Source organism: Strix aluco, chromosome 5 (genome assembly GCF_031877795.1).
Source record: "Strix aluco isolate bStrAlu1 chromosome 5, bStrAlu1.hap1, whole genome shotgun sequence".
In the NCBI taxonomy this organism is placed as follows: Eukaryota; Metazoa; Chordata; class Aves; order Strigiformes; family Strigidae; genus Strix; species Strix aluco.
Window position 1 is genome coordinate 58,245,803 of NC_133935.1, and position 23,514 is coordinate 58,269,316.

Genomic DNA, 23,514 nt, shown 5'->3' on the forward strand with positions numbered 1-23,514 from the left:
CACTATATGATAGTGTATTATTCTGCAGTTTTTATTTCAAGAAATAAGGATACTGACAAATGAAAGGTAATATAAAAAATTTAAGAACTCCTTGACAGTTTTGAGGGCTAATTTGCATGAAAGTAGGAAAAAAGTAGCATGATCTCACATCTCACTAACTTGGATATTCTCTTTCAACAGAGTTTATTTTTCATTTGATTTGGTGATTCTCATAATTGGGTTTTTCTCCCATAGAAATGACTGTCGATAAATAAAGCTACTGATACTATGAACTTTTACACTTGCAATTGTTTCCCAACTGAAATGCGTTTCTTCCAGGTTTATCAAACTTTCCACTGTAGAAGTATAGAAGTTGAATCTTCCACCCTTCTCGAAGCTCAAATTCTTGGAGACATTGCAAATCCTGGTTCACTTAACAGTAGCAGACATCAGAATCAAAGGATTACACTTCATTTCAGTGCCATCATATAAAGGTGTCACATGATGAAAGAAATAATGGGGCTACATTTACAAGTGGGGTTCCTTTGAATGCTGTGTTTAGAAGTATATTTGAACTACTGCATAATGGTGTCTGTCCTCGTTTATAAATCCTCCTAACAACCACTGGTTGGTAGACCAGAGCCAACTCATCCGTCACACATACCAAATTAAATGGCGTGGCAAAAAAAATGCTCTGGAAAAAGCTTAGAATGTCAGCACAGCAGTAGGAAAGTATGGAGAGGACCAGATGAGTGCACAGTGCCCACTTAGACTGGACAGCTTTCTGTTACTTGAATATCTAAAGTATTCAGCATACACTCCCAAATCTATGCAGAATTTTAGCCTGGCTATCACCCAGACAGAATTCTTTGGAGACTTGGTGACTTGCCTGGGGCACAAACCTCATCTTCTGAATTTCTGTAACACACTACATTCCCTACAATAAACTGTAAAAAATTATGTCATTCTTCTGAAGAAAAATGTCTTTCTTCAGCAGTTACTACGTATCTTCAGAAAATTCCTTACACACACAAACGAGTATTTCTGATACCATCCTAAAAATCTGTTTAGTAGAGTTCTGCAGCTACACGTATCTTGCATAATTTTAAAAGCTATCATGAAGGAAATCCAAATTATGGCATATATTTTCTAGCACTTGATAGGAAAAAATGGGCATGTAGCTTTAACCAAGTAGGTAAACCACTGTAAGATGGCACTGCTTCGTTTACTTCAGAGCAAATATATAATTTCAGCTATACATGTATATAGTAACAAACTAATTAAATGAAAAATTCACATGGAAAATCAAAACTAGATGAATGGGGTTTTTCTTCTTAGACAGCAACAGAGCTTTGAAACAAATCAAACTTCAAATAGGAAATAATATTTAGAGAAAAATATTTCCTTTATCCTCAAGAAGGATACACATTATTTCATGTCAACTGAAAAAGTTTATAGTAAACAGTTCTAAAGGAAAAATGTGGCTTGAAATACTCCAAGATAAATCTCTCTGATGAGGAACAATCCAAGTTCATTAAACTTTACACAGCGCATTCTTCACTGCAAAAACAACCCGGAGAAAGACGAGAGAAAAAGAGAGAAAAAGTGCATGGGGGAGAGAGGGGGGAGGGGACACTGAGGTTTTTTTTTAATTCTGAACCAGGCTGTAATTCCAAATATAAATTAAGTCGAAATAACACAGCAAAGTTTTTCTTTTTCTGCCAGCAGAGGTAGTTTCTCTCCTCCTTTGTTATACCAGTATCATGAAAACACTAAAACAGCAGCTGCTTTTCATAGGGTGGAAGTGAAATTAAGCAGACTTGCTTGGCAGTTTAACTGCTGATTTGAAAAAAACTGCTTCAGTTCGTAAAAGATTTTGCTCTGCATCTTACTGAAGCAGCCTCCTTCCAAATTTCTTGAAGAACCTTGCTGGTACATAGCTGATAAACAATCACCAGTTAATTTTTTTTTTTTTCTCTATAAAGCATTTCTTTGTTATGGTACTTATGAGCAAATGAGACCACTAACTCATGCAATATTTGCCTCAGTACTTAATACAAGCTAAAAACAAGTTAAAAGTGTATTCTGATAGTGTAGTATACTGTCAGAATAGAGATGTAGCCACAGCAAAGATACATTAGCAGAAATGCTTCTGTCAATCAAAATTCAAATGGTAAAAAGATTATAGATAATGTTTTAATTCAGAAGGTATCTTTCCATATCTATACATAAATCTATAATTATAAAAAAATCTTTTTTTCTATATGCAATATTTACAACGCACATCTGCTTCATATAGAGACTCCAGTTTCTATTTATTACACTTTAAACCAAAATGTCTTATTTATCAGGAAATCAATTCTCGCCCTTAATTCTATCAGAGTACGAGTTGTCTGCCTAGAAAGCAATACATCAACTATAAATTTATGGCTCAATATGGATACCAGCCCACAGCTAAAAATTTGCAGATCTATATAGCCAAGCACATTAAACAGACCTCCTGGGTAACGTATAACCAGAAGTAACTCTCATAATTCAGCACACACTATGGGAAGAGCTATTACAACCACGTCTGTTCACCTTTTTTGGTCCAATCCATTTTCAAAAGAAGCTGTGCATATTGTCAACATAATGAATGAAATCACAAGACTCCTCATAAATTTTAAATGTCCTAAGGGGTTTCTTCACCTTCATGTGAAATCTGAGTACTGTATGCTTAAACTGGCGTATTTTTTTAAAAAATTAAATTATGCATTTTGATGAATGTGCTCTTTTATTGGCTACATCAGCATTCTGTAAAATGCCTGAAAGTGAAAACATTCAGCAATATTATAGCCCTGTTTTCTTAGATTAGTCCTGTTTTACTGTATAATCCCTTCAAACTGCACCGGTTTTCATGATAGTAGAAGCTCTTCCCATATACCTTCCATCATGCCTTAGAGATTCTATTATTTATTTCAGTATGAAGAACACTATAAAAAGGATTTTTTTTTTTAAATGTACCATGAAATTCCTTAAGGAAGGGTTTTTTATATCATTCTAAGAAAATAATCTCTGAATTCTAGCAATAGAGAAAGAGCATCACTTCATTGTAAATACAGGATAAGAATACTGCATGTCTTCTGTTCTGTCAAATGTAGTAACACAGAATATATTTTATTCTTTGTAAAGCAAATGTTCCTTAGAATAATCCTTTTATAGAAGGAAGCTTTGCTAGGTTATTTTTATAACTGAACTAGAAAGCAACCAAGTGAGTACGTCAGTGTTGGTCAAAGTTTGGTATATTTAGTAAAACAAAATCTTTGTTCCTATTGTACAGCAGCCTTCAATATTGTCACGACATTCTTTCATCAGTAAAAGGAAAATATTTGAGAGGCTGCGAATTTCTAAAGTTAAACCAGTAACTGTAAAAAAGGAATCTTTTGTGTGATGAAAAGTACAAAACCAGATTTGCTTAAGTTTAAAGACTACCATTTTCATCAATGCACCTTGCTCCTCTTCCTGAACTATTACTGTTTCCACTGATTTTAACACACAGAAGAAAGGTATCAGCTACATTATGAATCATTAGTATGAGAAATACAAAAAGAGCAGCACAGGTGTGGAGTTCTTTGAGTTTTTTGTTCCGTTACTTGGGGAAAAGTATTTTTTGTAGGATTCATAATAAACTTTGAAGTCTGATAGCAGAATTTGAAACCATCATTAAAAAAAAATAAATGCCTAAAACCAATATATATGGCTACAGTCACATTTCTCACTACAGCAGTGAAGTTTAAATTTGAAAGTACCTGAACCTTCTGCCTGCTTTCTTATTTTGCACAGATTTCACAAGGGTGGTCTTCACAGATGCAAGTTGGGATTATAAAAAAAATGGTGGAAGTAAAAATCAAATAAATATACCTCATTCTAAGAGCACCATCACTAAATAATCATGTATATGAACAAAAATTATCATGGCATTCATTTTTCTCTTCCAGAACTACTACTTCAAATACATCTTGACATCACTAAGATATAAATGTATTGCTAGATACAAACCATGCAGCTTGGAGCTAATGATAATGGAAGATACAATGTTAATGTCAGAACTAAATGTCTGGCCTATGGATAGCTTCCTACAGTAAATAAATACAGAGACTGGAGATCATCTTTGAGTATTTCTCATTTTGCTACAATATCTATGCAAAGGAAGATGAAGTCTGAGCAAGAAATACACACCGTTCACATAACTGGCAACTTCTTGAGAAAAGTGAATCTGGAGAGATTCTTCAGTTACAACTGATGGTCTGAAGACTGTGTTCAGACTCCCATACATCCCAACCTGGATTCCACATAAAGAGCTACTGAGATATGCAATACTGGCAGAATTTTCAGCTTAATCTGAAATCCAAATTTGAAACCTAATATTCAGATACATGGATTTGTGATATTACCTGGATGAAGAACAAAGAATACCTGATAATTTTTGCAGTTTGTTGCCACAGGAAGTTGCAGAGAGAGGTAACATTTAGCAGTTTATGGATCAGCTCTCCCTGATTTTCTTTAGTTTTAAAAAGATGCTGGACAGATTCAGGGACTGTATTAATGGAAGGAAACATCTCCAATGGCTGCCAGTGCTGAGGAACTACAAGGGGAATTGACCACAGATAGGGAAACCACATGACACTTGCCACCTTCTTTTGACAGCTTTGGAAACAGATGCTGGGGTAAATGATTTCTTTGTCAGAGATTTCCAGTAAGTAGCCTTAGACTTCACTGGACTTATAACCTCCAGATCCCAATTCCTGACTGTCTATCTTATTTTGGCAATTGCTGTGCCAGAAGCTTAATTTATAAACCTGTGATTTAAAAGATCTCCCAGCTACTCTTCTATCAGAGCCCCCACTGAAGGACTTAAATTCAATATTTACTTTGGCTTGCAGTAAATTGGGGCTAGGCCAGCTTTCACATATTTGTTCCTAGTTGAAGGTACTGTTCCTTTTAAACCTTCCAAGCTTAACAAGAATCAAAATTTCTTTGTGTTTTAAAAGTGTTATGAATTTTGACTTTAATTTTATAATCTCATTCTAGTGCAGAATAAAATGAAACACAAACTTGTCTCTACATGATGAATACCATCTCTTGGTAAAGTTGTTTTTTTAAGTAAAAGCTCTGTCAGGCACTTTTAAGATGCATACAACACAATGACCTTACAAACATTTACCGTATTTAATGGATCACAAGTCCTTATGTAACACTGATGTCTCCATCAACTTGTATCAGTAATTTCATTAAGTTTTTTCAACTTGCATCAACTGGCATTCAATTTATCATTCCTTATGCTCACTTCACAGGTCTAAGCTGCACTTCCCAACAGCCTACCCTATTTAAATTGCCAAAAGCTTTAGCTTAAAAATTCCAGAGATTATTATTGCCTGTTATTTTCAGTAAAGCTTATCAAATAGGAAGGAGTTATAACACAGTGCTTAGTAGATTTACAGCCAAGTTGGTTATTAATGGGGACGGGTAGCCTAAGAAAGGAAAGAAACAGAAAGAAACCAGGGAAGAAGAACAAATTAAAATGCGTTATCTGCTCTCAGAGATTCAGAGATAATTGATTATCCTAATAACCTCACTCATTTTTGAAACTGTGCCATACACCATGTTAAATGTAGGTATCAATAGAGGAACTAAGGCTCTGAGCTTCCCATTATAGTCAATACCATCAGTGGAGCCTGGATTTTGATGTCCCACTTCTAATGTGTCTGTTTCAGTAGAGCTGAACCTCTGTTATACTAATACACCCAGTGTTAGTGCAGTATACTATTAGTCAAAGATGGAGCTTGGGATTGTAGAATGTCTGAAGCCCCTGTACGAAAACACTGTACACTGTTTCAAAGTGCAAGAGCCTAAACAAGAAGTATTTAGTTAAATTTAAATGAAAATATTTCTTTCAATTCATCACCTGTGTGAGAACTTCAGCATTCTTTTTTAAACCCTCATCATAAAATGCTGCTTGAAAATCCTCTTAGATCAATGTGGTGAGAATTTAATTAAATCAAGTTACTGAACTGTATCCATAAACAGTGGTTTTAATTCTGTCAACTTAGTATCACTAATGCCATCCATAAATTTTGTCATGTTTACAAAGAAACCATGAAAAAGTCACAGTTTTGCTACATAATAAGTTATGCTCTCTTGTGTGACTTTAATGGGCTCTGTTAGGATAACAGCAGCCAGCCAATTTAAAATTTTTCAGGCTTCATTTTTTTGGCATCTGTGATCCAAGGGGTCATTCATTAAATTATGACCTTTTTTATTCTGTGTGGTTTAACAGAGAGGAAGGAAGGGAAAAGAGAAAATATTGATGTAAATACAAGAACAGTAAGGAAGACCCCAAATATTATTTAATTACCTGCAAGTATAACCCATTAGCAGATGCTTTATCACAACAGGATGAAAATTTGACAGCAACATTGAAGACCCTTTTGGTTACCTATTACAATCTCACCAAAGGAGGCTCCAAGATATGTACAGTGAAGGGTGAGAGATGTCACCCTGAAATTTAAGATATAACATGGAAAATACTTTTTTTGAGCATAAGTAAATTGCATGTAAATAATATGGCAAAACAAATTCAAATAATTTCATTACTATTTGGTCACCTAGTTTAGGGACAGTAGGGGAAAACTCATATAGAAATATGTTTTTAATCTAAATTAAAATCCATGGCATTTACTTGGCCCATCATTTAAAACAAAATGTCTAAGGATAACTGATAAAAACTCATTTCTGGAAGTGCTCATTTTTCTCCATTGACTAGAGAGAAATTCTGGTGAGTAGGCTTGATTTATGATACCTAACTATTAAAACAATAGAGATAATTGGAGTAAGTTTAACACAGAAACCCCCCTTGAGGCAACAAAGAAATCTACATGGAGTTTCTTGAACAATGATGCTCTTGTCCAAAATCAGCATCCTTAGGCATGACAAAATATAAATAAGAATAAAATAATAGCCTAGAGGATTCATCCTTAAGGCTTCATTAGAGACTCTTCAAATGAAAAAACAAGTCAAAAGATGTTATGAAGAGAGGAAATAGATTTGCTTGCTGGTAACAGATGAACTAGTCTGTTGCAAGCACTGAAAAGGAAAGTATTAATGTAACCTGTTTGTTTAAGGAAGTCTGCAATGATAAAACAAAATCAAACCAAATCAGAAGTAAAATGAAGATGTCACAATTCCTTCTCTAGAATCTCTATTGAATAGAGACTCCACAACAATGCATCAAGGATCAACAAAACCAGAATAATCTCATGAACTGTTGATCATATAACTTTTTTCTCCATCACAGGCCTGTTCTCAGCTTCCTTGTTTCCTCTGATGTTTCTTTATGTGTTTATTGGGACTGGTTGAAAGTGACATGATTGACATCCCAAGATTTACACATTCAGATGGAGTGGGGGTTGAAAAGCAGTTCATTGTCCAGTAGCACACCATCTGTGGCTCAGGTAGGACATTGGATACAGATGTCATCTAAGCACCAAAAACCATTAACTGGAGACAAACCTAAATATGTGTTTCCTAAGCATCCCTCTATAGAAATCTCATAATCACATTGGTTGCAGTGCTACAAATTCCCTTCAGCTTGTTAGTATCCCCCTGAACATAACAATCCAAAGACTGCCAGAAAACAACTTTAGAAAGAGATACCATTTGCCTGTATATACACAAGTCAGAATGATTATTCTTTTTAAACAGGCTCTACATTGAAAAAAACCCTCATATATATCTCCTATTCATTACTAAGACACTGAATAACCCCCATATCTGACTAGAAGTTTACCATGCTATGGGGAGGACCTTCAGCTGCTGCATGCACACTCTACACAATCTGATGAACAGGGATTTTGTTTACAAATACAACACTGTGCCATTCTAGGATCTAAAAATTTTATATACAATATGGACCATAAACACATCTATAAATCAACACAGTAAAAGAGTGTAAATACCATTTTTAAAATCTTTGTTGCTCTTTTAATAAACTGCAAAATACATACATTTAACATTTTTCCTTTTGCTATTTAAGTCTTCTGATTTTCTGAACTGGTTTAAAATATATATTGGATTTGGACCCTAAAGAGAAAAAGCTATGTGTAATCTTCTGGGCTGTAGATTGGAAGACCAGGACGGGGATTACAGTCTCTCTTCTCACAGGCAATATGAACCTCAAACACTCTATTACGACAACAGGGATTTCAAACCCTTTCACAGTCTGGGTTCTCAGCAGCACCAACTGTTGCTTTTGTTCCAAGTCACCCAGGGAAAGGAGAAAATGACTGACTTTCATAAAGAGCATACACATTTAAGAACTTCTGCAATGGGTGTGAGTGATATGTTGCAGTCATTCTGCTACTGCATGCCAATTGTTTCAAAATACGACTGCTATGTGTCCATAATTAATATTTCCCAAATGGATTATGTAATCTGAAATTACTCTACAAATTTTACATATGCATAATAAGCATTAATAAATTATTATGCAAGCCTCTTAATTGCCAGCATGTGTATTACAGATACTTTTTTTAAAAATTATAATCTCACCTATTTATATCCCTTAATAATTTTGCTACTACAGTTCATTAATTCCTAGTATGGCTAATTTTCTTCCTAAATTAAAGACAATTTTGAATATCAGCTATTCATACTAGTCTACATTTGATCACCTTTTGTACTTGGATCAAACTTCTGTAGCAACCTCCAAAATCAGTTTATTCTTAGAAAACACATGGGAGACCTATCAGGAATATATGAATACAGGAATCATAAACCTGTTGTATTTAAAGTGCATGTTTTAAAAAAGGGTCCTTCATGAAATAACACGAAAAATTGCATGACTTTTATCTTCATGTATAGGAAGATCATGACAAAAGCAGTGTTGACGTGTTTTATTTGTTTACTTTGTCAACTGCAAGCATGAGACAAAAAGAAAAATAGCAGAATCTTTACTGAGCCCATTCCAGTATCAGTCATATTACCATTAACATATCATAAAGCAGGAGTATAACTGGTAGATTAGAGATACCAAAATGGATTCTTTCTAGCCTGAAGTAATGCTTTGTGCTAATAAGACCAAATGCTCTGTACATGTTGTCTGAATACCAGGGGTTGACATGTTTGCTAGTCCTGCTGCTACCATCTAGACAATGTACTTGTTGCTGCGATGTAATACCTCATGAGATTTAGCAAACAGTATACAGCTGCACACAGGAATTGAAACAAGACACACAGTAGAGCTAAATGTAGTTGCTAGCAGAAATTTCTAGAATAGCCCAGGAGGGCTTTTACAAATCAGGACATGAAGAGTCCCTTCAAATTTAAATTTCCCTTGGCGGTTAACTGCTGCTGCATTAGCAAATCTGAACTGAAAAACCCTGCTGAGTTGCCTTGCCTATAGTTACACCACTGAAATCCTAAACTCAACTGTTAAGAGTCTTTGCAAGCTCTAAGTGTTTTCAAATGTGTCAATTTATTCACATACAGACTACAGAGATATATTATGTTATACCTGTTCAGTAACCACAGGTAAAAGCTCATTAACACATACATAAAAACAAACACACACAAAAACCCTGTTAAGTGTTATAAAGGAGAAAAGTGGAAACTGTTTAGAATTAGACAGCTGGAAAATGGTGGCAGTTTTTAAGAAAAGTGGGAGACAATAGCTCCTAAGCTGCAGACCACAGTCCTCCAGTTTTAAGGTAATACAACACAGAATCAACTATTACACTCTGTAAATACTTATACAAACCTCAACCCACCTTATGCATTCACAAACTCTGTAATCTTTTCAACATCAGAAATGGCTACAGGATTACAAATGAGAACTGACCAGAAGAATAAAATTGGAAGGCCAGCTACTCAAAACTCTCTCAAAGATAACCACTGAGATAATGTCTCAAAAAGGACAGACAAAAAGGGAAATAAAGACGAGGAAATCTTCTATGTGAAGGTGCTCAGCTCTTGCAATTATCAAAACTAAGAAGCATCTAGACAAAGTTTCAGATATTAAGATGCTCTTTTCTGCTAAATTTGGGTTCAGACATTCAGATGTCCTTTGTTATGCTAAATCAGGTTTTACTCAATGTTAGCTAACACATTTTCACAACATCATAGATTTCTACCAGTAAAGACTCATCCCAACATTGCACCTTCCCACCACTGTCATTTTTAAAGCATATGGAATGCAGTGCCCTCTCTCTCAATTAAGTGGTAGTACTGCAGTCCCGCTGGGGCACAAAAAGCACTGACCACAGGAAAGCATGAGGTTTCATGCAGCAAAGGTGACAAGTGTTAACTTATTTTAAAAAAATCTAACTAACATTCAATATTCTAGTTCAGATATCATGGTATAATGTAAAGGTCAAACATCTTAGAAGGTCATGAGGCCCATAAAAGATTATTGTTCTTACAATTTCCTTGCTTTGCAATGTATTTAATGTTACAATAAACATATGTCAACTATACCAACAGCCTCCCTTCATTTCTCAAAGGTGTTCATGCTGTTCCTATGAAGTAGTGGTTATACTGACCTAGAACAATCTATATATTTCACAAGTTTTACAAAAAAATCACAGCTCACAGTGAGGAAAGTGTAGTTAACAACAAAGTCAGCATTTCACATTATGGAAGGTATTCCTATTTTAATCAGAAGTCTGAAACCACCTCATCATAAGCTGTTTGGAACAATGAAGCTAAGTCTCTAATTCTGTCTCATGGATTCAGCTAAACTATTATCAATTAAGGATACGGAATATAATTTGTAATCAAGTTTTCCCCTTTAATGTTAAACAGATAAGCCTTTGAACTCAAGGAAAGTGCTAACTAATACAAATTTGCTGTAGAAAAAAATACTACTGTCAGTGTCCTATAGGACTGAAGAACACACTGTGCATGATCACGCATTTAAAAATCTTCCAACAGCATCTCTTTACTAAGGTCAAACTCAGCACCAGTTTAAAAATAGACTGTTCTGAGGACGAAGGGGATCTTATGCAGACACAAACATCACAGCAGGCCTCTGGGTGTACAGGATGCTATTATCTTTTGCTTGCTGACAATATACTTCCCTTTATATGGCAAGACCACACTTCTCTCATTACAGTTGCCCTAGTTCTTGAAACATCAAAGTTACTGTTTTGAGAACACCACTAATTTGTCCCTTAAAGCAAACATATAAAAAAACATGTAACACAAGAAATATGCTCACTAGATATCTCTTTTTTGCCTTAAGATATACACTATTAATTACTAAAACCCTAAATGGCATTATGCTAGGGATCGTGGCTTTAAGTGAATTATAATTTTAAGTTTTTACTTCTACCTTTTTCCCTAGTCCAAATTTCTGTTTATACACTACTTTTTTACATTTCACAAAGGTAGCCACAGAAGAAGATACCTACACTACCAAGGAAAATCTGAGCTGAGTGGCTAGAGAGTAGCAGACTAGATCATTCTGCTCCATACTGGCAGAGGACACAGGTCAAGTTCAAATCAATTTAAGTTCTATTTATGAAAGAAATGAAAAAGATTCTTGGACATTCTTCCTATACCAAGCCATTAAATTACAGTCATGACACTAAAATTTGTAGGTAAACCCTCTTTTTGCTTTCAGTTTTCTAGCATATTAATTTTTTTGCCTTAATTTTAGGTGTCTTTTATATTCCTGACACATTTCTCTCCGATTTATGGTCAAAATGTTGACCCTTATGAATGAATCCGGTCAGACTTAACTGAAAATTTAACGAGTGAGCAAACAATTACTTGTGTACTTTCCCAGGCTCCTCTTCTTACTTGGAAACTGCTCTCCACACACCTTTGCAAAGTGGTTCCCTTTACTGTAGTACGTTAAACATGACACAATGTTCAGCCGTCTGCATGCAGACTGCCACCCACCCCAATGGTTGTTTCACCACATGCATCTGCCTGAATGTACTCATTGTTTCTCCTTTAGGGAATTTACAATCTAGTTATAAAGTCCAAATGCAATCTTACCATTCTCTGTATTTTCAGCTATTAACACATCAGGCTTCCAATGCATGACTGGGTCTTTTAGAAGCCACTGTAAGACAAATATCACTTCTAGAGAATAAAAGGTTTTTAGAAACTCCACTTCCATGCTATAAAACAAATTAAAAACATCATAATGCACATTGTAAACACTAACTGGCAATGTTGACTTCGAAGTCTGAAAGGGTATAGTTATTATATCTCATATCATAGAAGTTCCATTGCTGAAATTCCATTTGATTTAGACAACCAGAATAATTCAGGTTGGAAGGGACCTCCAGGAGTCACCTTCTTCAACTGCTAGCTAAAACAGACACAACTGCAAAGGTAGATCAGGGTGCTCAGGCTTTTGCTAGTCAAGTTTCATAGTCTCTCTAGCTAATGACTTAGCCATTCTAATTCTGCATGTTTTTTCTCTCATATCTGGTCAGAATGCCCCTTGCTGCAATTGTGACCATTGCCTCGTCTCTTTGCTGTGCACCTCTGAGAAGAATTTGACTCCATTTCTCTGTAGCTAATCAACAGATAGACAGTTGACAACAGCAGTAAGGTCCCCTCTCAGTTGAACAAATATATATGCATGTATTTAAAGCTAAATTTTGTTCAATTACACTGTCCAGGAGCAGCTGATTGCACATAAAAAAACTAATGCTACATTCATGAATACAGCGTAATATAATTTCCCTAGAAAATACAGTGATGATAAGGTTAATTATCATTTTAAACCTGGTAATTTGCCATTCCCTTGTTTTTGCCTTTGCTAACAGGCTGAAAAAACAGAAAACAAGTCCAAGACTCTGCTAATTGCATGCAAAAATATTCATGTCCACAATATACTCAGCACAGGTCAAGACCCATGGTTTTTCTTCCAACTTCACCAATTAGATTGGAAATAAATATTTTTGATGTGTAAGTAGAATTCACTTCGTCAGCATATGTATAGTTCATTGAAAGATTCCTAGAAGTAACATTCTACAGTTTATATTTATGGTTGCTCATAATACAACTGACTAAACTGGCTTAGGGGAAGTTATTACTAAAAGATATGAAGTCAGCTGTGGCAGTATTTAAGCTATACTTTGTCCAAGAACGCACTGTATGAAATATCCCATATAATAAAATATCACCTCCGTATTTCCCAGATTGTACACAAAATAAAAGCAGCCTAACTGCACAAAAGGCTAAAATGTATTCAGACATCTTTTTGAGCACTCAAAAACTACAGAACCAATTTCATTTGTTTAATAGCTTATGTCCAGGACTTTAAGAAAAAATAAAATAAAAATTATCAAGCTTCACCGCATTCTAGGTTTCAAGCATTGCTGAATCATATTACAACATGCTACGTACATTTCTCTGTTAAAGCTTTTTCATCCTATTGCAAGCAACAGAACTTAGCACTGGAATATGCAAGCCTTGATGTTAAGGAACTGGATATCCTTGAAAGAGAATGGTTTCCTATGGAGAAGAAAGGGTAAGCTGATCTCCAGAGTTGTTCTACAAAAAAAGATTTTTCATTACTCCCTAAGTACAGAACAACTTCTTCGTAATAGCAGTTGATACAGCATCTTTAGACCCAAAACATGTACCATTCACGATTCAAGCAAAGCAATATGAAAGGTAAGATCTTGATCTAGTGAGAAATTTATCTTAATCTGAATCTAGTATTTCATCAGTTCAGTGGAACCTAAGTTTAAGTACTTTGATACATTATCTTCTTTAGGCATCACCAAGTGGTGCCTTGGCTTCCTCAAGTCCTTTACCTTCAAGGAAAGGAAGCTACTTTCAACAAACTATCAGTTTACTTTCAGTTTAACTGTTGTCTAAAGCTTCAAGTTATCTGTTCAGCAGATTGAGTACACATTAAAAATTATGGTCCATCTATACTTATCATAATCAAAAATACACTTGATATTTTCATGCAAGGATAACCATATGAATACCCATGAATTTTTTTATCCTATACCATCACAGATGTTCAGCTGGAATTTACTTAAGAAGGAGATGTTTAATCTGAATACACTATAGAGAATGAGTATTGCAATTCCCCATTAGTTGATGAAACAATCGTATTTCCTGCGACTTCCAGCAAGAGATTGTGTAGACTGTTTCACTGACTTGGAAAAACCCTTCCTAGCTCTGGGTACCTACGAACAATGCCAGTCATAAATAACCAGTAATTACTTCGCAGCAGCTGGAAATGTACTGAGAAAAAAATATATCAAATATTTCCTTATCTGAGTTGTCAATTTTTTTTTAAGTTAAAGGAAAAAAAAAGTTTAGGAAAAATATAGATACCTTTCTGTAAATACATCACAGCAGGCATTTATATCACCAGATTCTGCTGAAAGTAAAGCAAGTTCCTAGCATCTAAATTATAAATATTTCAAAAGGTAAAAGTGACAATTTTCTAAACCAAGGCAGGTTTCAAGCTCCTTTTGCTCAACATGACCTTCACAGGGCAGCCAGCCATCACACTGTAAGGCAGAGAGCTACAGGATCAGAGACAGCTTTCCAGCCAGTCAAAGCCTGGCTGTAATTTCTGCAAGCTGTCCACTTAGACCCAGGATCTCCAACACACTATGACTGCCCATCATCAAGGACAGTAGAAAAACCTATTCTATGCTGCTCCCTCTTCTATTGAATTGAGGCAGGTAAAAATTATTTCAATTGTCAGAATAGGGTTTTTTTCCCCCCTTCTCTTCTTCATATGCCTGGTCACTAAAAAGTGAAGTAAAAATAATTGAATCATATGAATAAATAAATTAATTTTGGTTTGAGATTGAAAATTACTGTTAACAGTCCTCCTTCAGCAGAACACAGGTCCTCCTTATATATTAATTAGCTGCTAACACCTTATCTGATCATCTTACAATTTAAAGATCATAACAGAATCAGTTTTTCTCCTTTCTTGCTTTCTAAAGAATCAGACCTATATATATTTGGATGAAACTTCGAATGTAACTTGTTTTTATCTTATTTATTTTATTATTCACATCCTAATCTGGCTGAGTTGCAACATAATCATAACCCAGAGTTATTCCAGTGTAATTACAGATGGGCCAAGAAACAAAATACTTAAGAAGTACAGATCTGGAGGTGATCCTGCATAGAACAGCTTTAATCTTGATGTTACTGAATCGGTACTGAGGTTGGCAAGATCGTAATTTCCCTCCACTTTCATTAAAATATGTCTTAGTGAAATTTTATGCTATTTATCTCAACAGTAAATTCAACCAAATATCACAGACCAGGCATCCAATTTTAATTATTTTTGTCAAGCCCCTCAATGCTGCATTTTAAATTAAAATCAAAGATTATATGAAGAACAAAAAAAAATACAGCAAAAGACACGGTAATAGTGATTTATAGTTTTTCCAAGTTGTACCCTTCAGCCACTGTAAGAGCTCCCTGATGCAGCTGCCAAAGTAAATAGTTGCTAGGGAACAAATGGGTGCCCCAGACTCACCACATTTTGCCCCAGACCTCCCTCTCTTCTTGGAGAAAAAGACCAGAAAGACTCTTCACATCTGCTACATCAACCAGTTTCAGTGGACCTCCTGACAGTGGGGGAGGTACCCTTAACCCTGAAGACACCACTCGATTTATAGGCCTGGGTAGCCACCAATGCCCATGGAAAAAGACACAGAATCAACACCAGATGGATTGTTCCATCCTTCTAATGTGTTCTGTAATTTTATGTATTTTGCACATCTGTCACAGAAACTTCTTTGTCTCCTTGCGTATATGTTAATACTCTCATTTTAACTTACGTATGCTTTGTATTTGTGCTTTGTAGAATTAGAGAAAAATAGAGAAGGATGGTGAGGGATCCATGTTAGCCTTGACTATATCAATTGTTATTCGCACTATCGGTTTATTGTTACTTGTCATTGTTGTCTGTTATTATAGGGAAAGATGTTTTGGAGATCCTTCTCCCTGATCCTCATCCTTTCCATTAGAGGACAGTGAAAGGATTCTCCACAGTAAAGTTTGGAGGCCATCTAGGGTGCAGTGATCATGAGATGATTGAGTTTTCGATCGTGGAGAAACAAAGGGAGGGGTTAGTAAAACTGCCACCTTAGACTTCCGGAGGGCAAACTCTGACCTGTTCAAAAGACTGATTAGCAAAATCCCTTGGCAGGCTTCCCTGAAGGATATGGGAGTCCAGGAAGGCTGGACACACTTCAAGAGAGAAGTCTTAAAGGCACAGGAGCAGGCTGTTCCCGCATGCCAAAAAACAAGCAGGAGGGGAAGGAGACCGGCCTGGCTAAACAGGGACCTTTGGCTGGATCTCAAGACCAAAAGGAGAATCTATGACCTTTGGAAGAGGGGGCAGGTCTTTCATGAAGACTATAAAGATGTAGTGAAGTTATGCAGGGAGAACATTAGGAGAGCCAAAGCACAGGAAGAGGTCAACCTGGCTACAGCTGTTAAGGATAATAAAAAAACATTTCTATAAATTCATTAACAACAAAAGGAGGATTAGGGAAAATCTCCCTCCTTTATTGGATGCAGAGGGAAACATGGTAACTAAGGATGAGGAAAAGGCTGAGGTGCTCAACGTCTACTTTGCCTCAGTCTTTAGCATTGGAACTGGCTGTTCCCTGGACACCCAGCCTCATGAGCTGGGAGATGGGGAGGGGAACCAGAATGAGGTTATCACAATTAAAGAGGAAGTGGTCAGAGACCTGCTACACCACTTGGATGCACACAGGTCTGTGGGACCGGATGGGTTACACCCAAGGATGCTGAAAGAGTTGGCAGATGTGCTCGCCAAGCTGCTTTGCATGATTTACCTGAAGTCATGGCTAACTGGGGAGGTCCCATTGGACTGGAGGGTGGCAAATGTGACACCCATCTATAAGAGAGGCAGGAAGGAGGATCCAGGAATCTATAGACCTGTCAGTCTGACCTCGGTGCCAGGGAAGGTCATGGAGCAGATCATCTTGAGTGCCATTAAAAGTCATATAATGGACAACCAGGGGAACAGGCCCAGTCAGCATGGGTTTAGGAAAGGCAGGTCCTGCTTGACAAACCTGATCTCCTTCTGTGACAAAATGACCCGACTACTGGACGAGGGAAAAGCTGTCGATATTATCTACCTGGATTTTCAAAAAGCATTCAACACAGTTCCCCATAGGATTCTCACAGAAAAACTGGCTGCCCATGGCCTGGATGAGCGAACGGTCTGCTGGATCAAGCACTGGCTGGATGGACAGTCCCAGAGAGCTAAATCCAGCTGGCGGCCGGTCACAAGTGGTGTTCCTCAGGGCTCGGTGTTGGGACCATTTCTGTTCAACATCTTTATTGATGATCTTGATAAGGACATAGAGTGTATCATCAGTAAGTTCACAGATGACACCAAGTTAAGCGGGACTGTCGATCTGCATGAAGATAGGGAGGCTCTACAGAGAGACTTGGATAGATTGGATCGGTGGGCCAACGTCAACGGGACGAGCTTCAACAAGGCCAAGTGACAGGTCCTGCACTTGGGCCACAACAACCCCATGCATCGCTACAGGCTTGGGGAGGTGTGGCTGGAGAGCTGTCTGGAAGAGAAGGATCTGGGGGCTCTAATTGACAAGCAGCTGAACATGAGCTGGCAGTGTGCCCAGGTGGCCAAGAAAGCCAACGGCATCCTGGCTTGTATTAGAAATAGTGTGACCAGCAGAAGTAGGGAGGTGATAGTCCCCCTGTACTCTGCACTGGTGAGGCCACACCTGGAGTATTGTGTCCAGTTTTGGGCACCTCAATACGAGAGAGATATCGAGGTGCTGGAGCGAGTGCAGAGGAGGGCAGCAAAGCTGGTGAAGGGCCTGGAGAACAAATCCTATGAGGAGCAATTGAAGGATCTGGGACTGTTTAGCTTGAGGAAGAAAAAGCTAAGGGGAGACCTCATCACTCTCTACAACTACCTGAAAGGACATTGTAGAGAGATTGGTGCTGGTCTCTTCTCACAGGTAATTAGCGATAGAACAAGAGGGAAAAGAGGGAATGGCTTTAAACTCCAACAGGGGAGGTTTAGACTGGACATTAAGAAAAACTTTTTCACAGAAAGAGTGGTCAGACAGTGGAATAGGCTGCCCAGGGAGGTGGTGGAGTCACCATCCCTGGATGTGTTTAAGGGTCGTTTGGATGTGATGTTGGGGGATATGGTGTAGGGGAGAACTTGTGGAGGAGGGCTGATGGTTGGACTTGATGATCCCAAGGGTCTTTTCCAACCTGAGTGATTCTGTGAAATTTAGCCTGGAATTTGATTCAAGGTTTCACGCACATTTGGGATAATACCCATCAAGGTGTTTGTATAGCATTACCAAAATCTGTTGATGATGGAATTCAATTCGGCCTCATTAATCTAAACATCACCAATCTTGTTAAAAGGAGTCTTGTCTCTGGTAATATTTCATGCAGACCAAATTGCTTCCGGAACATTGCCTCCAGGGGACCTTTTCACAGCTCTAAAAACTCCATCTGACAATTCAGAGATTTTTCTTCTTCCCCAAGGAGGAAACCTTCAATCTCATGACTTATGGAAAAGTGAGTGTTGGGAATGGGAGTAGAGCAAAGAAGATTTTGAAAGGATACCAGAATACAATGTGTCTCCTTTAAGTATACAACCCAATTAAATTTTACCAGTGGTGCAGGCAACCCACTGGAAACTTGGTTTGTCTGAGAAATAAATCCCCTACCCCATGAGTATAATTAGTTGTAAATTGTTAAGAACTTTTACTCAAGACACGTGCACTTGTTGAGGTTATCCTAATTTTGGATACCTAAATCAAAACACATCCTGTAATCAAATGACCAATAAGGGTAAGGTAATTGGATAATATAATTTGGTAAACAAAGATGGGTGCAGCATCCTCTCCCATGACTCCTCCTTGCACCCCCTGGGGTGTATTTTGAAAAACTGGAAAAAGTTTGGAGGAGATCCTCTAAAGAAAAAAAATGAAAAGATATTGTAAGCAGTGGTGGTCACAACATTTTTTGGATGGTGGGGAAGATGGCTTGTAAACATTGGATTTATGATTTTGTCGGTATTTTTTGCAGTTAGGATAAATATTGCTATAGTGAAATGTATGATCTCTTGTATTGTTTCCTCTCTTTCTCCTTCTGTTCGATATGTCCAGATTACCACCCTTGGCAATGGGGAAGTTTTGCTGAATGTTTGAGTCACAGGGTGGTGTGAGGAACTGAAGGAGTTAATGCCTCAAACATTCATCAACACAGAAGCCTCAAGGACAAATTGTGGCCTTTGTGCTTAGCCTAAGGAATTAATTATCTGCCTAGGGAAGCACAGAGTGTATCGAAGGGTGCATGGCTCCACTCCCTTGAAGTTGTATAGCCAAATTCCCTAGATAAGCCTCAAAGAGGGAAGACATAGACTGAGTAAAACTGTATGTTCGGGTTAATGCCTACACTTTAATTTATCACTATAACCTTGAAGAAGAGCTAAAAGACTTATAAGAGAGAAAAATCACCCCGCACCAGATGGAGCTAGAGGCTGGATAATTGCCCAAGAAGCAAAAAGTGAGGAATAGCTAAAGGTGGTAGGGGGAGATGGAAGGCCACTGACTTAATTGGACAAAAGGGTTAACGTACCCCTTTTCCCCTCGACACATGCACAGAACCCATGATTCCACCTTTTCCTCACCTCTCATGCAAATGAGTCCATGGAATACCTGCCTCTCTTTGTCTAATATGCAAATCAGCCAATAAGATGAACTTAAAAAGACAACAGAAAACTTTGCTGGGTATGCACCCACCACCAAGATTACCAGACCTAAGACAATGCTGGAACCTGGAGTGGTGATCCAGATTCTCTAACTCTCTTTCTCTCCCTTCCCTTCCTTTTCTTTCCTTTCTTTTCTTTCTTTATCAGTAAGAGAAATTTTGAATATTGATAAGATTCTTTATCAATCTTATCAATAAGAAGCCACATAGCTTATTATCCTTTTCCAAATTTAAGTTGTTTCTATGCAAGTAAAACATTTTAACAGGTCATTTGGTGTCGTTTCACCTTAATTTAACCCAAGGGGATCACGAAACTTTTACAACGCTCTGGGCTCCCAGTCTGGGTTGTAACAGTAGCAAAGTTCTAGATGCACTTACATCCTATCAAGTACCTGATGTAGATTTAATAATTTTATCTGACATATGCTGCTGTGACAGAATGACAATTTCTTCTTCTTTAATTACCAGTTGGCCACATTCTGGTTTATATTAGCTTAACATACGTAAGCTTAATGTTCGCTTTTGTCCAATCGGCTTAACTTGGTAATCAATGAAGTGGTAAACTTGCAATGTAGTATTCTAATGGATACTCAAATATTCAACAAGCAACAATTTGTTTCTTAATTCAATAGCAAGGTACTTAACTCAATAACAAGGCCGATACAATCAAAATCAACCAGAATATGAAGTTCTCACTGGCACCACTTACAACTATACAGTAGTTCTCTCAGCTAACACCTCTTTCACAAATGGCCTAGGCCATCTAACTGACTTTCACATCATTAACTTTTCTGAAAAGAATATATACTTATTTTCAATTCTCCAAATTGCAATTTGACCACTAAAGAATATGTAAAGCCTTAACATCCATGTATGTTACTTTTTGGCCTAAAGATTCTAGCCAGACTTTCTCCAGCAATGATTCTTGCAATCAAATCTTGTAAACTTCCTACCCATATCCACAGACTTTAAGTAACCATAACTTTAAGAACTTCTTTCCCCCACAACTGCTCAGTTGCCACAGTATTACAATTGCCTACTTAAACCTGTCCTGAGCACTTCATAATAAAATTGGGGATCATGTACAGTATCTGAAAACCTTCTTTAGAAAATGGATTTTACTTACTTCATAAATACAAGAGGCAAGTCTTTCTTTCACCAACAGTACTAACAGACTCATATATAGTACAGTATCTACTCTAAGAATAGATTACAACACAGATAATACAAGCAGAATTACATATTTGATTTTTATCAGGAAAAGACATCAGGGGTCTTTTTCCCAGCTAAAAGAACAGAATAGGAAAAGATTTTCTGAGGTCACTGAGGCACAGAAACTAAAGTGATTATTTAGCTTCTATGTCAACACAACCTCCTTTGCAGTGTCCTACCTGCCAGAAGACAGATGACTTGGTAGAGGGACTTAAGTACAAACAAAAATAGAATAGAAATTGGAAGATTTAAGAAGGTCAAGCAGAGGTATTCTTAAAAAGTTGTTCAGTATTTTCGTCGGAAAGAAGCTTTCTTAAAAATAATGCAAGAACCATTAAATATCCGTTCATGTTACATCTATCAGAATTTAGTAGAAAGTCTTTTCATAATTACAACTACTGATTCAAAATCAAGGCAGTTCCTTCAATAAATACCTTATTCCTGATTCTTATTTCACTAGGCTAGTCTTATTAATGAAATTCCATTTAGTGGTATTTTATGAATAGTGTGTATTCACTTTGCACCATTTGAGAACTCTTTTGTTTCTATCAACTGAGCAGGACCATATTCCTTCAAAATTTGGATTTTTCAGGTTTGTGTGAATAGGCTGAAACTTGTTGAACCATCACATAAAATCATCATGGCAACTATCTTTTCCGAGTCTCATTTCTGAACATATGTCAGTGACAGACACCGCCGCAGACAACCTCACGTGCAGTACCTCCAGAATGTTCATTTGCACTGAATTTTTCAGAGCTCAAACACACATGTCCTTACACAGGCTGAAAGGCCTGAACATAATCTTACAGTCAGAGGAAGCAGTGACAGAAACCACTTACTATTATTTATCAAAACAGAAGATAGGAAGGGGTTTTTTTTTAAATGTCAAGGAATTTTCTATGTAAAGAGTTGGGTTTGTACTTAAAGTAATTATGCTTCTATACAAGAACTTACAAGAAGCTGACAAAACATACATTTATTTCCTTTTTATTACAGCTGACCTTTAAAAACATGTTTTTAAATATACTGCCCATTTTCATTTAGCTATTGTAGTTCAAAACTTTAGAAGCATGTTACCATTCAGAATGTACAGAACAAACAGCATTGGTTCTCAATCTTTTCACAGATTAAATTAGCATAGCTATTTTTATTTAACACAAAAGCACATGTTCTAAATTAGAAATGGAGGGACACCTAGCAACCTACCAAGCAAGTCAGTTCCTGCTCTCAGACACACCTTGGAGTGTCTTCTATTACAGAAGTAACACAACCTCCAAAGGCTAAAATTAGAATCTGTGAATATTTACAACCTTGAAATTTCATCATTCAAAATCTAACAACCCTATTTACACTGCAGTCATTGTTAAAGCCTCTGTTAAAAATCTATTAACCAAGTAAAGAACAAGACAGTTTCCAAACTTTGTTTTATCTAAAAAACATTTTAAATATCTGAATTAATACTGTTGTGTCTTCATTTCAAAGGCTTACTTAAATTTTGTCATATTGAACACCTATTCTACATCCACATGCTGATTTTGCAATCTTCTACATGTTCGAACGATTTTTTTCTACATTGAGACAAATTTTGGAATAAAAAGAGGGCACAATTTCACAATCAGGATAAGGTTTTCAGTGGAGACAAGAAAAATGAATTCTAGAGCTATAAATCACTCTTTGGCAACATCTTTTTATAACAGTGCCTGGATTTGTACACAGTAGAAACCAAATTACATATAGGTAAGTTGGCAAAAATGTCCATTAATATGCAATAGGAGAACACTATCTCCATTAGTACCAGGTAGTGGAGTTGCAGCATATATTCCCAAGGACCTGCATGAGCTGTACAGCCCACACTGTGATGCACACGGCTACAGCTACAATGCTGTTGGCACACAAACTGTACAGAGTAAAACCAGCTGGGACAAGGCTACTCACCTTATAACTCATTCTGCAACACCTGATAAAGCTCTACATAACTGTTGGTATCTACCACAGCAGAGCTCTTACAAAAGAAGATGCCTGCTTCACCACAAAAGTTATTGAAAGACCAAGGTCTGCATGGCAAAAATATGCATGAATTTATCTTTTAAAGATGACCCTATGTGCCACATGACTATGTTCTCTCTTTGAAGAGAAATAAATGCATTTCCAAAACAAAGAAAATAAAAATATGCAAAAAGAAGTCTATTAAGAGATGCAAAATTACTATTCAGGAACATATAATAATTGAAATTATTTAATTTATTGAAAAAATATTCCTGTTTTGATTTTTTAATTTATTAAGTCCCAGTAATATAGCAGTATCTAAATTAAGCACTCAAGCAAGTGATCAAATTAAGGATGATATTAATTTCCCTTAGTTCTCAATTGTGAGTTCAAAATTTATAATATCTAACACTGAGGTCTCTCAATTCTGGTACCAATAAACATGAATTTGAGCTAAAAGGAAAAAGTTAACTGAAAACATCTTCTAAAAAGCCGAGGTAAGATTTAACTATTTGTAAAACACTAAACTGCAGTAAACAAATTGTTCTT

The 23,514-nt window shown here is 36.7% G+C and overlaps 1 protein-coding gene across 6 annotated transcripts in view; it reads right to left on the reverse strand.

Annotated features, from left to right (window-relative positions):
• The window catches only part of IMMP2L (inner mitochondrial membrane peptidase subunit 2), a 487,361-nt gene that overhangs the window by 443,585 nt on the left and 20,262 nt on the right, over nt 1-23,514 (reverse strand). The window lies entirely within an intron of this gene.